We start from the raw sequence: 16,906 nt of genomic DNA, 5'->3' as shown, positions 1-16,906 counted from the left end.
ACCAGTGTTGTAGGTAGGTTGTTGAGGGTGCGGTGTGGACGGTGTGGGGAGGCGATGCTGAGGGTGGGGAGTGAGCCGAAACAGTCAGTGGCCTACAGTATTTTGGATCTGTGTGTGACAGCTTTGCTAGCAAAGACCCAAGTAGCTACAATTCAAATCAGTGATCTGCCATGTGTAGATGTGCACATAGCATTGCTGAATTTTCTGAACATGTGTGTCATTCAAATTGGTCAACAAAATTGAGGACATTTCTTGAGAAATGAAGGATTTATGTGGTTTCGAGTTTTCCAATGAACCCTGTTCTCTTGTTCTTTTCCCCAACCCTGTAATTTTTTTTCAAGCATTTATCTAATCCCTATTGAATCTGCTATCACCACACTTCCAAACCATGGGCGGAATTCTCTCAGCCCGCGGCGGTTGGGAGAATCCCCGTTCCCGCCGTTTTTTGGCACGCCGCTGGTCCGACGCCGTTTCATGATTCTCCCAGTTACTCGTGTCAGCGTGCTTTGTGGCATCTGCTGTCTCCTTGAGCGAGCCGTCACTGAGTTTGCGGCGCTCCCTGTCTAGAGTCTGTCGTGTTGGGTGTTCCGCTATACAAACGAACCAACACGGTTGTAGATGGTACAACTCTGTTTTATCATTCTGGATAACAACAACTGTAAACTTCTGGCTGTGGTTCGTACTTCACCCGTTAACCTGTGGACCCAGCCCTAGCACTATCTTAGAGAGGCACTCAGCACATGGTGTATGTCTGAGTGACACGCTGTGAGCTCTGTTGTCTCAGCTATCTCCTGCTGGAATCAGCGGAAACTGTGGTGTTCCCTGTTTTATAGTGCGTGTGCTCTCACTGGTGATTGGCTGTGATGTTGCGTGTGTGTTGATTGGTCTGTCGATCTGTCTATCAGTGTGTGTGTGTGTGATTGCACCATGATATGTTAATATGGATATCATGACAGAGTCATGTCCGGCTTACTTGAATCAGCTTTGGCTTGTCGATGCTCCCCGTCTGGAGTCTGGTCTGTTTCACCTGAGTCAGTTTTGGTTTGTTGATGCTCCCCGTCTGGAGCCAATTCTGGTTCACCTGAATCAGCTTTGGTTTCTTGATGCTCCCCATCCGGAGTCATTGCAGGTTCACTTGAGTTAGCCGAGATTTCTTGATGCTCCCCGTCCGGGGTCATTTCAGGTTCACTTGCATCTTCTGAGGTTTCTAGACCCTCATGGTCTTGTTCATGCAAGGACTGCGCTTTGGAGTCTTGCATTGCTTCTATCGTGGATGCTGTCCACGAGCTCGCTGTGGAAGCTTGTGTCACTCCCTCTGTGGAGTCTTGCAGCGTTCCTTGTGTGGAATCGTGCATTGGTCTCTCTGTGGAAACTGTCATCACTTCTTGTTCATGCAAGGACTGCCCCGTGGAGTCTTGCGTTGCTTCTATCGTGGAGTCTGTCCACGAGCTCGCTGTGGAGTCTTTCATCACTTTCTGTGTGGAGGCTGGGACCCTTTGTGGTGCGTGTACCACTCTCTGTGTGGAGTCGGGGACCCTTTGCGGTGCATGGACCACTCTTCATGTGGCAGCAAGCCGCTCTCTGGTGGCTTGTACAGCTCTCTGTCTCTTGGCATCAGGCTGCAGCATCATCCTGCACTCACGAGTCGGGATGTCGTATATGCTGGGCTGAAGATTCCCGAATCCGAAGAAGTCTTCGTCGGGGTCGTCAATGTGCAACACGTCTAGTTGCGGTTCGGATTTGGTACTGGGGTAGCCTCCCAAGGTGAAAGGTTCATCTGAGTTGTCTTCCAAGACCATATCATCACATTTTGTGTCGGAGCTGGCATTGGGCTCGCGATGTCCAAAGAAGAATTCTTTGTCTGAGTCATAGTCTTCAAGGACTGTATCATCTCTTTGGGTGGTGCTAACTGCTTGTTGCAGGGTTTTGCGGAGGTTACTTTCAGCTACTGGTCGAATTTCAGGCATTGTGCTGTCGTTCCAGATGAAAGAATCGGGTTTAAATTTTTTTTTCCGTGTTTGGAGACATGTCCCCTTTAAGACACATGTGACATAGTGTGTAGGAAGCGATTGCTCATGCGCAGATCGCTGTTCTTTTACTTGGGGCCTTGTTCTCAACTGCGCATGCGTGGCTTCTCGCGCATGCGCAAACGGACCTTCCCGTTCTGTGCACTCTTTGTGCAACTGCGCACCTCTTCCAAGATGGCTGCAATTCAAAACTGCCGTTCGTTGCTGCAAGCCTACCTCGCGGTGAGTTTTGGCGCCTCTTTTACCTTTTCTTTTTGTATGTTCCTCGCAGAATTCTTGGAATTTGTCCAGGACTGCCTGGAAGTTGCTCTTGTTTTGCCCCTTTGAGTATTTGAAGGTCTGGAAGATTTCAGCTGCTTCTAGATCCGTGATGGTAAGTAGAAGCTTTATTTTCTCTGCATCCGCCACGCCATCTAGGTCGGACGCTACCAGGTAGATCTCGAATCTCTGCCTGAACCAACGGCAATTTTCACTGAGATTGCCTTGGTACCTGAGCTGCTGTGGAAGCGGAATCTCGAACATCATCTTGCCTGGCTGCTGTTGCTGGTAGTCACTGTTTGCTGAGTTTTAACTATATGTGTTGAAACAGTTCACTCCTGGAACCATGTTTTGTTATGCTCTTGTCGTAGCATAAGCTGCTTCCTTGATGTGCACTCTGACAAAGGAGGGTTCACACTTGGAGATAGCTTTAACACGTTTATTAAACTATTAACAATTCTCCTACTTGGATTCAACGCTACTGTTAATCCTTCTATAGCTACTCAGACTGACGAACCAGTCTGCTACAATCCATGTGGTGGGTGTGATGCTCAATCAACCCTGTGTCTGTACTCACTGAGAGTATCGGAAAGAGACTGAGCATGTGTGACATGTCCTTTTATATGTGTTGGTGTAATGCCCTCCTGTGGTAGTGTCACCTCTGTGTGTATCGTGACTGCCCATTGGTCGTGTCCTATCTTACTGACCTATTGGTTGACTGTCTGTGTGTCATGTCTCTGGTGCTCCCTCTAGTGTCTAGCTAGGTGTAGTGTATGTACATTAACCCTTGTGTACTTACAGTGATGTATATCACCACAGGGAGGACATGCTATCCCGGTGGCCGTCAAGGTTACGGTGGCCTTGAGCCTCTATGCCACGGGGTCGTTCCAGTCGCCGACTGGGGACCTGTCCCACATCTCCCAGGCATCGGTGTACAGGTGCAACCGTGCAGTGAATGATGCTCTGTACGACATCGCGGCCCTCTACATCCAGTTCCCTGTGGACCGGGCCCACCAGAATTCCCGGGCAGCGGGATTCGCAGCCGTGGCCAGGATACCCATGGTCCAGGAGGCGGTCGATGGGGTGTACGTCGCCATGCAGCCACCAGCGGAGAACAGGGACGTGTTCATGAACAGGAAGGGACCTACTCCATGAACATTCAGGTGGTCTGCGACCACCAGATGAAGACTCTGCACGCCTGCACCCGGTTTCCCGGGCAGTGTACATGATGTGTTTATCCTGGCACAATTGTTCATCCCTGCCATGTTCAAGGGACCCCCCCCCCCGGCTGAGGGGCTGGTTGCTGGGCGACAAGGGTTACCCGTTGCGGTCGTGGCTGATGCCTACACGGAAGCCACAGACCGACGCGGAGAACCATTACACTGAGGCCCATGCAGCAACCAGGGGTGTGGTCGAGAGGTGCTTTGGGCTGCTGAAGATGCGCTTCAGGTGCCTGGACCGGTCTGGAGGGGCCCTCCAGTTGGAGCGGACTGGCTGCATTGTTGTGGTCTGCTGCGTCCTGCACAATGTAGCCCAGCAGAGGGGCGATGTGCTGGAGGAGGAGGAGGGCGAAGGGGCGCCCGGGGAAGGGCACGCCTCTCCAGATGAGGAGGATGGGGAGGGGGTGGGGGGGGGGGATCGACGGGATATGGGGGCTGGATATGGACGGGAGGCTGCACGACGCCACCTGCTTGGCCAGCGAGCACGGGAGGCGTTGATCGCCGCACGTTTCAACAACTAGGTGGTATGGGCTCGCTGAGCATGGGCACTGACCCCATTGTACGGCACCACCTCAACACCCCCACCTCTCACAACACCTCTCAGCACATCTCCCACACCACCCACCACCCTTAGCTCCCACATGACCTCCTGCACCACACTCCATTGCACATCCACCCACAGCACAACGGGCAGGGCTCACACGGTTGCTTGTGGAAGCGGGTGTGCTCGATGCCATGGTGGATGATGACAACCCGCTCTGCGATGAGCTGTGAGCTCAAAATCGTTAGACAATGTCTGACTCATGGCCACATTTACACCCTCCACCTGGGTGGTCCCTGTCTGCCTGCTGGACACTCCATCGCAAGACCCTATCGAATCGCTGCGGGCAATGTGGCATGGACATCCGGGCGGGGTGGGGTGCACTTTACACCCACCGGCGCTTAACTTCGTTCACCCCTTGACCACAGTGGCACTCAGAAAACCTACCCAACCCCGCAGGCATCGGACATAGCACAGAGGTAGCTTGCATTGGTGTAACAGTGAGTTTAATTGGAAAGGTCATGTATACGTGCCCTAGCCCCTATAACTAGACTGTGCCCTGCTTACTCGGTGTCTAACTTCCTGGCCTTACGGGCCCCAACACTACGTCTCTGTGCTTGCCCAGATGGTACAGCAGGAGTGGAGGCGGACTGCTGAGAGTCCTGCCCTGTGACTTGGCTCCCCGTCGGCACTCATTTCCTGGGGCGGCCCAGCTTGGACTGGTCCGGCTGCTCCTCGAGCGTTCTGGATGGCATGGTGCCCCCCTGTTCTGCCCGCTGCCCACTAGATGCACCAGGAATGGAGCGGGGGGGGGTTCGAAATGCTGCGGTGCTCCGGGACCTCCCCTGCAGGAGTCACCGGCACAGGCCCCAGCCCCTCCTCCTCCCTCTGGGTGCCCAGTGGCCTCCGGGCCTCTCTATGGGACGGGGGTGCAAGCGGAGACAAGCCCCGAGGCACCACTGACATCTGGCACTGCCAGTCCTGGAGGCCCACTATGGTATCGACCAGGGCCTGAAAGTTAGCAGCGATGGAGCTCAGGGAGTGGGACATCCCTGTCTGGGACTGCACCACCTCCCTCTGGGCTTGTGCGATGCCACCCAGCATCTGGGCAATGCCGCCGATGCTCTCAGCGATGGCCTGCTGAGACTCGGCCAGACCGCGTAGGGCGGCTGAGATGTCCAGCTGCCTCTGGCACATGGCTGCCTGTGAGAGGGCACCTCTGTCCTGGGCCATGGATGACACATGCACATGAAGCTCCACGCCTTGCATAACCTGACCCATGGCCGACACCATCGCCACCATTGCCTACACCGCGGACGCCACCCGTGCAGTGTCGGCCTGGGTGGCAGCCATGACCGGCACCACTCCCTGCGCCTGGACGCAGATGGACTCCTCCACCTGCATCTGCAGCTGCTGGAAGCTGGTCGTCATCCCGTTGTCTAGTCCCTGGGTGTCTAACTGCATCGGGTGTATGGATGGGCCTGGTAAGCCCAGGAACCCGGGAACCGTCTGGGCGGCAGCTGGTTGCTGGGCCTGGGCTGCCCCCCAACAGTCCGGCCCCTTGGATGCTCCTACCTCCACCTGCTCTACCAGTACGGCTGTGTGGTGTGCACCAGTCAGTGTCCCAGAAGCCTCATCACTAAAGTGCCCAACCGGGGTGATAGTCTCTGCGATGGTGGAGGGTGTGGGTGACAGCTGAGAAGTCAAGATCATCGTCTCAGCCAATGTCCGGGGTGTCTTGCGTCAACCCCTGGCCCGATGGGCCCTGATTTGCCGCCGTCTGCGTTTCACTGTCTGGTCTGTCAGTCCTATGGGTTGCCGTCCTGTGTGTCAGTCCTCTGGGTTGGCGTGCTCTGTGTGTTAGTCCTCTGTGAATCAGTGTCCTGGGTGTCAGTCCTCTGTGTGTCCGTTTCCTGGGTTTCAGTCCTCTGTGTGTCAGTGTCCTCGATGTTGTGTGCATCTGTGTCCTGGGTGTCCGTGTCCTGCCTTTCGGTGTCCTGGGTGTCCGTCCTCTGTGTCCCCGTCTCCTGGGTCTCTTAGTCAGTGGGAGGGCTTCCATGGTGTCTGGCCTCCCCGCCGTGGCCTGCGTCCTTGGGGGCCAATGCCAGACGGGCCGGGACCACCGGCGCCTGGTCCTGCAAGACACAAGACAGCACGTATCATTGGACAGGCGGCTGGCGGTGAGGGGGGGGTGTAGTGGGGCATGGGGTGAGGGGGGATGCAGTGGGGCATGGGATGAGGTGGTGCAGTGGGCGTGGGGGGGTGGGGGGCATGAGGGGGATGTGGGGGGAGTCAGGCGGAGGAGTCTCACTTGCTGGTTCACCTCCGACCTGACAGCCGGCAACCACCCGATCCTCGGCTCCGCCTACGAGGTCCAATGCCCTCTGCTCATGGACGGTGAGCGAGTGCAGTACGGGTGGACCCCCTCCAGTTCTCTCCCGCTCCTGTGGTTGTGGGCAGTCCTATCCTGGGGGGGAGAGGGAGGAAGCAAACATCAGTGTTAGGCAGTCCGATGCCGGCAGCGCAGATGTTGGGTATACAATGGCATGGCAGCACAGGGCACCCGGCCAAAGCACCTGGCATGGGTGGGTGCAGCCCATGTGCATCAGGTAGGGAATTGCGATGTCCCCCTGGGGAGTGGGAGGGTGCCTTTCACATGTGTGGGTGGTATGCGGGAGTGATGCCAGGGGTACGTCACTGTTTACTCACCCTGCCTGCCCTCGTAATGTCATGCATCTCCTTCCGGCACTGTTCGCCGGTACGTGGGGTGTGTCCCACGGCGCTGACGGCATTGCCCACCTCCCTCCACAAACGCCGGATGGTGCTGCGCGGATGGTGGTGCACAGGACCGCCCTCCTCTCCTCCACGGCGTCTAGCAGCGTGTCCAGGTCATGGACCCTAAACCTCAGGGTGGCACGGCGCGCGGCGGCCATCTTGCGGGTCTCGGGACTGAGCGCCGCTCGCGCACCTTTAGCGACGTGGCACCCGTCCTAGCCCCTTATGGGGGCCAGAATAGCTACTGACAGTGCCCGTTCATGCCGTCGTAAAACTCTCTGGGGTTTACGACGGTGTCAACACTTTGCCGCTGGATCAGAGAATCCCGCCCAATGTATTCCAAATCATACCAACTTAACGTGTGAGAAAATGTTTCCACATGATTCATTTGGCAATCATGTGAAATCTGGGCCCTCTAGTTACTGAATCTTCTGCCACTGCAAGTAATTATTCCTTATTTGTGATCCATCAAGGCATTCATGATTTTGAACACCTCGATCTGCTTCGAACCTTCTCTATTCTAACTACAGCTTCTCCAAATAACTGAAATCCCTGTTTCAATTCTAGCACCCTCTCTAAGCCCTTGACATTTTTTACTGGTCTGGTGCCCAGAATCAAACACAATCCTCCAGCTGAGGCATAAAAAGTCTTTTATATGGGTTCAACATTTCTCCCTTTGACTATAGTTCAGTTCTGCTTTTATCTGTTGTTAAGGCACCCTGGGCTAGCTCGCAGTCAATTCCTGTTGTTGGCAGGTCTGGCTGGGGGGAGGGGGAGGGGAGTTTGCCAGGACTGGGGGGTGTAGCGGTTGGTGACCAGGAGATAGGCCATCGCTTCGGGGTGACCCTCGGAACTGGGGTGGTGCCCAGGCAAAACCGGCATTGCCGCGGCCTGCAAGGCGGCTATCTTGCTGCGCACCCCACTGACCGTCCACTGTGGCCTGTGGTTGCGCAAAGTGACACTGGCCATATGAATGCACCCCCCCTTTCCCCCCCAACCCACCTCCACCCAACCAACTCACCCCCACCCACAGCTGGACCCCACCCACCGACGGAGCATCACGTGCCCACCCAAGGGCAACTACAGGAAGGCGCTGGACAGGGGCCACAGAGGGACAGACACTGGGGCCAGGGGTGCTATGTGGAGAACAGAGTGCCAGGGAAGTGGCTGGATGAGAGGGATATGTGGAGCAGGGCTGCAGTGCAGGCTGGGCCACTGTGTAATCCATTGGACCTGGCTAGGCACGGGAGTACACAGTGTAGTGATATTGTGGTTTTGTTGTAATTCACTGACTCACCACTAGGAGTCTCATTAGTATATAAGTAAACGTTAGAGTCAGGTGACCTCAGACTGATGCGGGAGCTGAGAGAGAGGTTGTTTGTGCATGTTAATACTGTTTTTCATCTGTTGTCTTGTATATATCTGGCCCACAGTTAATGTTAATAAAATGTGTGTAGCTTCAGCTACAAGTGTTCTTGTAATATAAATCAGGCCATCCGACAAGAATATTACATGGAACCAGGGCTGGATGGTACTAAACACTGAGAAAAAAGCAAGCCTGCCACGTGGTCCACAGAGATTTGAAGATTTTGCAGACTGCAAGAATTAACAACATGGAGTTGTTGAAGCCACCAATGAGTAACTGGGGTCACATTCATAGGTAAAAACCTCTCATTGCATGGCATGGAACCTGACAAGGTCAAAATCCAAGCGATACTCAACATGCCAAAACCACAAAACAAGAAAGCCACCTTAAGAGTGATAGGTATGATCAATTTTATTGCCTAACGCTATCCTATGTGCTGCAACTTAACTGGTGTCTAACATTCTGACCTTATTTTTTTTAAATAATATTTTATTGAGGTATTTGAAAAGTGTTTATAACAGTGATATAAACAATGACATCAACATGGTAAATTAAACATTTACAACCCAGCCCAATCTTCACACACCTCAACCATACAACAACAATCCGCCCCCCCCCCTTGGAAAACCGTATCTGCTGACATTTTCATTTTCCCCGAGAAAGTCGACGAACGGCTGCCACCTCCGGGTGAACCCGAACATTGACCCTCTTAAGGCGAACTTTATTTTCTCGAGACTGAGAAACCCAGCCATGTCACTAACCCAGGTGTCTATACTCCGGGGCTTCGAGTCCCTCCACATTAATAAGATCCGTCTCCGGGCTACCAGGGAGGCAAAGGCCTAGAGGTCAGCCTCTTTCGCCCCCTGAACTCCCGGCTCTTCTGACACTCCAAAGATCGCTACCTCCGGACTCGGAACCACCCGTGTTTTTAGCACCGTGGATATTGCCTTAGCAAAACCCTGCCAAAACCCTCTAAGCTTCGGGCATGCCCAAAACGTGTGGACATGATTTGCTGGGCTTCCTGTGCACCTCGCAGACCTATCCTCTACCCCGAAAAACCTGCTTATCCTAGTCGCTGTCATGTGTGCCTGGTGGAATTACCTTAAATTGTATCAGGCTAAGCCTGGCACATGATGAGGAGGTATTAACCCTGCGTAGGGCATCCGCCCACAGACCCCCTCTATCTATCCTCCTAGCTCGTCCTCCCACTTGCCCTTAAGCTCCTCCACCGGGGTTTCCTCCGCCTCCGAAAGCTCCTGGTAAATATCCGATACCTTCCCCTCTCCCACCCAGGTACTGGAGACTACTGTATCCTGTATCCCCCGTGGCGGCAGCAGCGGGAAGGCCGGCACCTGTTTTCTCAGGAAGTCTCGCACCTGCAAATACCTAAAACCATTCCCTGCTGGCAATTTGAATTTATCCTCCAAGGCTTTCAAGCTGGGAAAGCTCCCATCTATAAATAGATCCCCCATCCTTCTAATTCCTGCCCTCTGCCAACTCCGGAACCCGCCATCTAGCCTACCCGATACAAACCTGTGGTTGTTATAAATCGGGGTCCAAATCGATGCTCCCTCCACTCTTATATCTCCTCCATTGCCCCAGCTCCTCAGAGCCGCCACTACCACCGGACTTGTGGAGTATTGGGCCGGTGAGAATGGCAGAGGTGCCGTTACCAGTGTCCCCAAACCGGTGTCTTTCCATGACGCCGCCTCCATCCGCTTCCATGTCGACCCCTCCCCCACTATCCACTTCCTAATCATGGCTATATTAGCTGCCCAGTAGTAATTGCAGAAGTTCGGCAGCGCCAACCCACCCTCCCCCCGACTGCGCTCCAGCAACACTTCCTTCACTCGCGGGGTTTTACTCGCCCACACAAAGTCCGAAATAACCTTATTCACCCGCTTGAATCAGGCCTTAGGGATGAAGATGGGGAGGCAGTGAAAGACAAACAGAAATCTGGGGAGGACTGGCATTTTCACGGTCCGTACCTCCCCGCCAGTGATAGCGGGAGCATGTTCCATCTCTTAAAGTCCCTTTCCATTTGATCTACCAACAGGGATAGGTTTAACTTGTGCAGTACCTCCCATTCCCAAGCCACCTGGATTCTCAGATATCGAAAGCTCTTCTGTACCATTCTAAACAGCAGCTCTCCCAGTCTCTTCTCCTGTCCTCTGTCCTTTTGCCTGGATCGCAAACATCTCGCTTTTCGCCATGTTCAATTTATACCCCGAAAAATTACCAAATTCCCCCAAGATTCGCATTACTTCCCCCATCCCCTCCAGTGGGTCCGAAATGTACAAGAGCAGGTCATCTGCGTAGAGCGAGACCCGGTGCTCCACCCCCCACCCAAACCAGCCCTTTCCGGTTCCTAGAGGCTCTTAACGCCATGGCCAATGGCTCTATGGGCAGAGCAAACAGTAATGGGGAGAGGGGGCACCCTTGCCTCGTCCCTCGGTGTAGTTTAAAATACCCCGACCTCAGCCGGTTCATACGCACACTCGCTACTGGTGCCTGATAGAGCAACCGCACCCAGTCAATAAAGCCCTCACCAAACCCAAACCTTCCCAGCGCCTCCCACAGCGCCACTCCACCTGATCAAAAACTTTCTCCGCATCCATCGCGACAACCACCTCCGCCTCCTCTCCTTCGGAGGGCATCATAATTACATTGAGAAGCCTTTGAACATTGGCCTTGAGTTGCCTGCCCTTAACAAATCCCGTCTGGTCTTCCCCTATCATCCCCGGGACACAGTCCTCTAATCTTGTGGCCACTATCTTAGCCAGCAGTTTGGCATCCACATTCAGGAGAGAAATCGGCCTTTCTGACTCGCAATGCTACGGATCCTTCTCCCGTTTCAGGATCAATTAAATCGAGGCCTGCGACATTGTTGGGGGTAGGACTCCCTTCTCTCTTGCTTCGTTAAGTGTCCTCACCAGCAGTGGGCTCAATATCTCTGAAAACTTCTTATAGAATTCCAGCGGGTAGCTGTCAGGCCCCAGGGCCTTGCCCGACTGCATGCCCTCCAGCCCCTTGATTATTTCTTCAATCTCAATTGGGGCTCCCAGCCCTTCCACCAGGTCCTCCTCCACCCTCGGGAACTTCAATTGATCCAAAAACTGCCTCATCCCCTCCACCCCAGCCGGGGGTTCCGACTCATATCATTTACTATAGAAGTCCTTAAACACCTCGTTTACCCCCGCTGGGTCCAGGACAGTATTACCGTCTCTACTCTTTACTTTACCTATCTCCCTAGTCGCCTTTCTTTTCCTGAGCTGGTGTGCCAACATTCTGCTTGCCTTTTCCCCGTACTCATAGATCGCCCCCCCTTGCCTTGCTCAACTGTTCCATCGCTTTCCCTGTGGTCAACAGCCCAAACTCCGCCTGTAGCCTCCGCCGCTCCCTCAGTAGCCCCCCATCCGGGGCCTCCGAATATCTCTTGTCTACCTGGAGTATCTCCTCAACTAACCTGTCCCTTTCAGCCTGTTCCACTTTTTCTCTGTGGGCCCGTATCGAGATTAATTCCCCTCTGACTACTGCCTTCAAAGCTTCCCAGACCGTCGCTGCAGAGACCTCCGCCATATGATTTGTTTCCAGGTAGTTCTGGATGGACTTGTTTACCCGTCCACAGATCGCTTTGTCCGCTAGCAACCCCACATCCAGTCTCCACAGCGGGTGTTGCCCTCTCTCCACACTAACCCGTAGATCCACCCAGTGCGGGGCATGATGCCAAGTACTCAGTATCCACCACCTTCGGTATTAGCGCCCTGCTCAGAACAAAAAAGTCGATGCAAAAGTATACATTGTGGACATGTGAGAAAAAGGAAAAATCCTTTGTCCTCGGACATGCAAACCTCCATGGGTCTACTCCCCCCATCTGTTCCATAAAACCCTTGAATTCCTTTGCCGCAGACGGCCTCCTCCCTGTCCTGGATTTTGACCGGTCCAATTCCGGATCAATGACTGTATTGAAGTCCCCTCCCATGATCAGGTTATGTGCCTCTTAGTCTGGGATCTTACCAAAACCCGCCTCATAAATTCCACGTTATCCCAATTCAGAGCATATATGTTCACAAGTACCACTCGCACCCCCTCCATCTTCCCACTCCCCTTGTCTGACATGATTCTCCCTGCCTCGAATGCCACTCATTTGATGATCAAGATCGCTACCCACTGGTCTTTGAGTCCAGTCCTGAGTGGAATATTTGGCTGACCTGCCCTTTCCTCAATCTCGCCTGGTCTGTAATCTTTAGGTGTGTCTCTTGTAGCATTGCCACGTCTGCCTTCAGCCCCCTCAAATGCACAAACACGCGAGCCCTCTTGACTGGCCCATTCAGTCCTCTAACGTTCCATGTGATCAGCCTGGACGGGGGGGCTTCCAACTCACCCCCGCCCCCCCCCCCCCCCCCCCCCCCCCCCCCGCCGACTAGCCATCGCCCTTTTTAGGCCAGCCTCGAGCTTGTGCCTTCCGCTTCCTCGAATCACTACTCGAGCAGTCGCTGTTCCTGACCTCCCATTTGTCCCCCAGTAACAGTTCCTCCCCTGCCAACAAAGCAGCTCCCCCCTCCCCCCCACCCCCCCGAGCAACAATACTAGAAACCCAATCCCCCAAGTCAAGCTCCAGCTTAACGCCTGCTCACCCCCCACTGCGCTTCCGAGTGTCAGCTGACCCATGCTGACTTGATAGCGCCCGCCCCTGGCACCAAGCAGTCTGTCTCCCTATTGTTCTCTTCCCTCTGCCCCCACATGAATAAACATTTTAAAAGCATTACATTCACCAGTAAACAAACATCAGAAAAAAAACAGTGAAGAAACAGTCACTTTAGAAAAATAATCACCCAAAAAGCAGAACCAAATTCAAAGCCCACCCCCTCCTCGAACCAGCTCCCTGCAAGACAAAGCAACTTTTAACCATGCACACAGCCCATTATTTCACATAGCGCTTCTTAAATTTATACAATCCAGCACAACAAATCTCCGCCACAGTACTTCTCCAAGGCTTCAGTGTCTTTTAATTCGCCTCCAGCTTCATTTCTTTGATAAAAGTCCATACTTCGTCTGGCATTTCAAAGTAGAAGTCCCGTTCCTCATGTGTGACCCACAGATGGGCTGGGTACAGCATCCCAAACTTCATCCCCTTGTTAAAGAGGGTTGTTTTTGCCTGATTGAACCCAGCATGCCTCTTGGCCAAATCCGCTCCCAGGTCCTGATAGATGCGCAACTCACAGTTCTCCCACTTGCTGCTCCGTTCTTTCTTGGCCCACCGAAGAACGTGTTCCTTGTCCATGAAACGGTGAAAACGTGCCACCATGGCCCTCGGCGGCTCGTTCGCTCGGGGCTTCTTCGCGACGGCTCTGTGCGCTCTGTCCAATTCCAGGGGTGGAGGGAACGCCCCAGCCCCCATCAACATCTCCAACATGTCCGTCACATAAGCCCTCACATCCGATCGCTCACTGCCTTCAGGGAGGCCAACAATTCTGAGATTCTGCCTCCTGGACCTATTCTCCAGGTCCTCCAGCTTCTCCTGCATTCTTTTCTGGCGGTCGTTCATCATCCTCACCTTGTTTTCCAGTATGGTTATGTATTCCTCGTGCTCGGACACCTTTTTCTCCACTTCCTGGATCATTCCCGTGGGTTTCCTGATTCTGAACCACTTGATCAATCGAAGCCTTAATCGGGTCGAGCGTGTCCTTCTTCAGCTTGGTGAAGCAATCCTCGAAAAACCTCACCAACTGATCCGTTGACCACTGTGTCGTCTCCACACGGCCCTGCTGCCCCGCCATGCTGTCCCGTGTTACTAGCTCTTCTTGCGTCTCCCTTATAGGACTTTATCTTCTCACACGGCCACTTCTGGTCCAATTCTCCATATACCGGAGGAGGATTTCTCCTCACTGTCTCACTTTTCACCGTTTATCCCATAAAATCCAGAAAAAGTATGGGAAAAAGGTCCAGAGGTCCATTACAGGCGGGACCTATCAAATGTGCGACCTACTCCTCCATGGGACGCTACCGGAAGTCCCAACTTTCTGACCTTATGGACCCTGACGCTACGTCTAGGTGGATCCCTCGATGGTACCTCAGGGATGGAGGCAGACTGCTGCGATTCCCACCCTGCGACCTGGGTCCCCTTTTGTGGCCGTCCTCTGGAGCGACCGGGCCTGGACGGGCATGGCAGTCTCTCTGGTGTCCCAGATAGCTTATGCCACACTGTTCTGCCTGCTGCCCATCGGATGTGCCAGGGACAGGAGGGGGTGGGGGGAAGTCCGAGGCACAGTAGTGTTCTGGCACCCTCCCCCCCCTGGGTGTCACCGGCAAGGGCCCATGCCTGATGTACTGCGGTGAGAGGCAGCCCTCTTCCCACCCCGGGGAACAAAGTGGCTTGTCTCTCCTCCACGGCGGCCAACAGGGTCTCCAGCTCCGCAACCATGAAGCGGGGTGCTGCTCTTCATACTGTCATCTTGTTGGCTGGGAGAAGTGTGTGTGCGGAGTGCAGTGTTTATATACGGCTGCAGCTTGTCAGCCTCTCGAGTGACATTCTGGATCCCGGAAAATTGGAAGTGCTCGAGTTCCACCTGGCACTACTGCTAGCCCATTGCTCGCGATCGTTGCCGATTCCATGATTGTAGATGTGCACCAATTCAGTCCCGGTGTCAACACTTTGGGCTGAATTCTCCGCTGCCATGATTCTCCGTTTTGCCGGCATCCCGGGGTTTCCCGACGGCGTGGCGCTGCCTCACAATGGGAAACCTCATTGACCAGCCAGCAAAACGGAAAATCCCAATGGTGTGCCGCACCAGGGGCTGGGTTCTCCGTCTTGAGGCCTAAGTCTCCTCGCCGTCGTGAAAACGCTGGTCAAAAGGCCACCGATTCCCCGTTTTGCTGGGGACTAGCAGGGAGACAGCATAGAGCTCGCAGCTCCAGCTGCCAATATGGTCCCAGCACGTCCGGTTCAGAGCCCACGCATGCGCATGGCGGCGGCCTGCAGCTGCAGCACCGTGCTCCATGGCGGAATCAGCCCGCGGACCTGGACCGCCAAAGTAGTGCCCCCCCATCGGCCGCTCGCACGCCCCGGACCACCCGTTCACAGTGCCCCTAGCCGGAATGAAGGCCCCCCTGCCCACCGATCGGCCCTCCCCCGACTGTGGCGGCCCCGAACTGAGCCCGCAGCGGCCACGCGAGGTTCCCGAATGGCTGGGACCATGAGAGTCCCACGCCATCGGGTATCCGACCGGTCGGGGAAGTAGCATCGCGGGCGGGCCTCAGACAACAGCCTGAGACGGTGGATAATCGGCACGCCGTACCCCTAGAGGGGGCGGAGAATTCAGAAACTGGCGCCGCTCCCGAATTTGCTGCCAAAACGGATTCCCCGCCTTATCGCCGAACGCGATTTCGGCTTCTGGGGGTGGAGAATTCAGCCCCAGAAATCTGGTGCGGTGGGACTCATGGGGCGTCATTCTCCGACCCCCCGCCGGGTCGGAGAATGGCCGTTGGCCGCCGTGAATCCCGCCCCCACCCCCTCCGAAGTCTCTGATACCGGAGATTGGGCGGGGGCGGGAATTGGGCCGCGCCGGTTGGCGGGACCCCCCGCTCAATTCTCCGGCCCGGATGGGCCGAACTCCCGCCCGGATATTGCCTGTCCCGCCGGCGTAAATTAAAGCTGGTATTTACCGGCGGGACCAGGTGGCGTGGGCGGGCTCTGGGGTCCTGGGGGGGGCGCGGGGCGATCTGACCCCGGGGGGTGCCCCCACGGTGGCCTGGCCCGCGATCGGGGCCCACCGATCCGCGGGCTGGCCTGTGCCGTGTGGGCACTCTTTCCCTTCCGCCTCCGCCACGGTCTACACCATGGCGGAAGCGGAAGAGACTCTCCCCACTGCGCATGCGCGGAAAATTGTTGGCGGCCGCTGACGCTCCCGCGCATGCGCCGCATTTCCGCGCCAGCTGGCGGGGCACCAAACGCCATTTCCGCCAGCTGGCGGGGCGGAAATCCCTCCGGCGCCGGCCTAGCCCCTCAATGCTGGGGCTCGGCCCCCAAAGATGCGGAGCATTCCGCACCTTTGGGCCGGCGCGATGCCCGTCTGATTGGCGCCGTTTTTGGCGCCAGTCGGCGGACATCGTGCCGTTGGGGGAGAATTTCGCCCATGGTCTGGAACAGAATCTTGGCAACGTCACTTCCACTCCTTGAGATCAACGTAGTCTAAATGTCTGTTTCTCAACTTGATTTTAATTTAGCTTTGAACTCTTTGTCATCTGTATTACTGGCTATGCGATGAATGTAATTAATATTTGAGACCACACTCCAGCGTGGATGGAGCTTGTCTTGGCTGCTCAGAGGTCATTTCAAACCTGGAGGCTAAAAAATTGCTTTTACAGAACTCCGAGGTTTGTAAGTATTTGGATAATGTTACTTGTCAATACTTTAATATTAACAATATAAGAAGGAAAGAATTTGAGCTGCAAATCAAATCTATCTGAAGGAGGAAGCTAATTGCTTTTGTAACACACAAAGCGAAATCAATAGGAAAAGCAATGTGGAATTTGGAAAGTGAAATTAAATATCTGGAGTGACAGCTTAGTTCAAAATTTGACTTCACATTGGTCAAGAGTTATCAAAATCTAAGAGTAAATTAAACTTACGGATAGGTGGCACATTAGCCTCTGCGACATGATTTTGAACAAAGGGTCACTAAGCTGTTAGCACATCTACACGATATAGCAGGCAGCA

The sequence above is a fragment of the Scyliorhinus torazame genome, chromosome 16 (genome assembly GCF_047496885.1).
Source record: "Scyliorhinus torazame isolate Kashiwa2021f chromosome 16, sScyTor2.1, whole genome shotgun sequence".
NCBI lineage: Eukaryota > Metazoa > Chordata > Chondrichthyes > Carcharhiniformes > Scyliorhinidae > Scyliorhinus > Scyliorhinus torazame.
The sequence above is the reverse complement of the archived record's forward strand: the minus strand, read 5'-3'. Positions refer to the sequence as shown.